The 3,462-nt window shown below is 43.9% G+C and overlaps 1 pseudogene; it reads right to left on the bottom strand.

The window, feature by feature from the left end:
* Positions 1–1,159: 1,159 nt before the first annotated feature.
* LOC102819484 lies at positions 1,160–1,910 on the bottom strand (annotated as a pseudogene).
* Between the last annotated feature and the right edge of the window lie 1,552 nt (positions 1,911–3,462).

The raw sequence follows: 3,462 nt of genomic DNA on the forward strand, positions 1-3,462 counted from the left end.
GGGAAGCGTGGGTTAGAGTGTCAGAGGAAAAGCTTCAGGAAGGCCAAATTAGCCCAGGGATACTGTGAATCGGAGAAAAAGAGGCTGTTGCTAGGCCCCCACCATATATATTCCCTCCTCCTCCCTAGCTGTACCCCAAGCTAGAGAAAGGGGTAGATTTCTTTAAGAAAGGCAGATGCCCCCAGGCCCAGGGGAATGAGGTAGGAACAGGACTTTGGAGATGGACAAGATTGGATTGAGATGGGCTGCCCCCTTGTGAAAGCCAGGACAAGTCCCTTTTTTTTTTCTTCTTTTCATTTTTAATTTAGTTTTGTTTTATTTAAGTTTAATGTTAATTCCATGCTGTGTTTCAGTAAGAACAATACAGATTCTCTATCTGTGGCTCCAGTCAGATACCCAGTAATACAAATTAGCTTCAAGTCACACAGAAAGAAAGAGGTTGAGCAAGTGAAGCAGGGTGGGGCAAGGCGGGGTAGTGGAGCAGAGGGAGAGGGAAGGAGCAGAAACAGAACTGAACACGCATGCAGGCTTTTCCATACCACCTTCAGTGCTAACCTGCTTCAGAGGGAGAATAATAGGCAAGAATGAGCAGCCTCAGATTGTTGCAACATCACAGCAGAGTTTGAAACACTTTTACAGCAAAACCATTACAAGACACTCCCCAAACAACCCTTAACCACTTTAAACTAATACCCAATTAATTTTAAACATTGGTATAAAACTCAATTTAAACAATTATAAAAAGGAAAAATGTCACCACATATGCCTTTATAGTGTGATAAACTCTCTTTTAGATGCTTGTGTCACCTAGAAGTCTAATGGCTTTCAAATGTAATTTCCATTTCTAATGGTGATATTACCACGTATCTGGCACATACTGGCACAGTAACGCTGAAAAAGCCTCTATGCAGTGCTTAAAGAACCTAAAAGCTGGGACCAGTAAAATCCACAGAAAAATTCACTTGCGTTTAAGAACTTTTTAAAATGGTTTAAAAACACAAACACAAAAACAAACCTCAACAGGGCAAGAACCTAAATTCTGAGACCAAATGTAAAAGTCAGATTTGGTGGTTCTCAGTGACAATGGGGGAATTTCCAAGGGGTGGGATGGGGAGGACTGGGGTGGTTAGAGATGGTTTCTCATCTTGGCTTTTATATCTCACTGATTTTCATCTTCCACATCCTGCAGCGCTTCTTTATTCTGCTCCTCACCATCCCCCTGCATGTCTGAAGTCCATAGTGTCAGATTATCATGTAACAACTGCATGATAAGTGTAGAGTCCTTACAGCTTTCTTCACTCAGAGTATCTAGTTCTGCAACTGCATCATCAAAAGCTGATTTTGCTAACCTGCAGGCATGGTCAGGGGAATTAAGAATTTCATAGTAGAATACAGAAACATTGAGAGCAAGACCTAAACGAATGGGATGCATTGGTGGAAGTTGTCTTTGCAACATCACTAGTAGCTTTATAAGCCACTAGCCTCCTTCCTGTCATTCCCTGTGGCAAATTCAGCCAGATACCTGTGGTAGTCGCCTTTCATTTTATAAGAGAAAACCTTAGACTCGCCGGTGTTAGCTGCTGGAATAAGGTGTTTGTCCGGTACATCCAAATGTCACAACAGATTCACTTTAGTTCAGTCTCAACCATTTGCCAATATTCCCGAATCATTTTTAGTTTGTCGTCTCCTCCCTTGTTTTCTTCTTTCTATTCAATGCTGCTGATTATTCTCCAAGAGGCTCTTCTAGCTCCAATCACATTTTTATTTGCAACTGATAGGAGGTTCCTTTCTTCAGCTGTCAACTCCACATCCATTCCTGCTACTTTCTTCATTGATTCCACCATTTCGTCGTATTGCTCAGCCTGCTCAGCCAGGTTTGCCTGGTACACCAGATCCTCCCCATCATCCATAGCGACAGTGACTCAAGTAGGGTCTGCGTGACAGATGGAAGTGGATAGCATCTCCGACTCTCTCCCCAGGGTAAGTCCCTTCTGAACCTCATTCTTCCTTTGTAGCGTGAATTATTGGTGGGGCCTAAAATATTTTTTTCTAATGTGATAAGATATGGGTGGAAAACAGCACAGCATAGAACCAAACCAAATCAAACCCACTCCCATCGAGTCGATCATAGCCATGCTATAGGACAAAGTAGAACTACCACATACGGTTTCCCAGGCTACAAATCTTTATGAAAGCTGACTGCCCCATTTCTCTCCAGAAGAATGACTGCTGGGTTTGAACTACCTACTTTTCAGTTAGCAGCCCAACACTTAACCCACTGAATCACCAAGGGTCTTAAGCACAGTGCCTAGTGCATGATACCCAAATCTACTGCCTTCAAGGCAATTACAACTTGTTAAGTGCCATCCAGTTGGTTCTGACTCAGTGGTTCCAACTCATAACAATCCTATATAGGATTTCTGAGGAGCAGCTGGTGGCTTTGAACTGCCAACCTTAAAATTCACAGTCCAGTGCTGATCCTATAGCACCACACCAGGAGACCCTGGATAGGGTTTTCCAGGCTATAAATCTATGGGAGCAGACAGCCTCACCTTTCTCCCTCGGAGTGACTGGTGGGTTTGAACTGCTGACCTTTTGGTTAGCAGTCCAGTACTTATACCACAGTGTCACCGGGCTCCTTAATGCATGATAGGCATTCAATAAATGTTAGCTAGTCACTCATTCAACAAATGAAGCTAGTTGTATGGTAATAAACAAAAGCAAAACCTATGGCCTTGACTGAGGTGTGTGCTTTCTAGTGGGGAGCCGGGTAAGTAAGGAGTCGCTATGCTGTGTTAGAGTCCTGGTGCTGTAGGAAAGGCACTGGATTGATAACTGCAGTCAGCAGTTCAAACCCACCAGCTGCTCTTAGGAAACCCTATATAGGATTGTTATGAGTTGGAACAGACTCAACACTTAACAATTCTAATATGCTGTGTTAGATGCTGGGACATACTGGGAAGAAAAATAAAGCCAGAGTAGGATGTATAAAGAGGCCCAGAGGAGCCTCCACAGGGGGTGATATTTGAGTAAATTTCTAAAGGAGGTTGGGAGCCAAGAGATACATGGGGGATGAACATTCCGAACTGAGGGTACAGCCACTGCGAAGGCCCTAAAGTAGGAGTGTGCCTGTGGTATTCAGAGAACAGCTGACTAGTGAGACGGAAGTCAGGTGATCAAAGGTGGCAGTAGGGAGGAGGTCAGAAAAGTAGTGGGAGGGGGCTCCTGTTGGACCTTGTAGGCATTTCTCTAGTGAGATGGAGACAACTGCAGAATTTTGAACAGTGGATTGAATGATGGTCTGATTCTGTTCAACAGCGTCCCCTCTGACTGATATGTAGGATAGACCAGGTGGTTGAGGGTGATATTGTTGTTGTTAAGTGCTGTCGAGTCGATTCCGACCCATAGTGACCCTGTACAGGGTTTCCGTGGCTGTAAATCTTTATGGGAGCAGACCACCTC

This window comes from Chrysochloris asiatica, unplaced genomic scaffold, assembly GCF_000296735.1.
Source record: "Chrysochloris asiatica unplaced genomic scaffold, ChrAsi1.0 scaffold00039, whole genome shotgun sequence".
Classification (NCBI taxonomy): Eukaryota; Metazoa; Chordata; class Mammalia; order Afrosoricida; family Chrysochloridae; genus Chrysochloris; species Chrysochloris asiatica.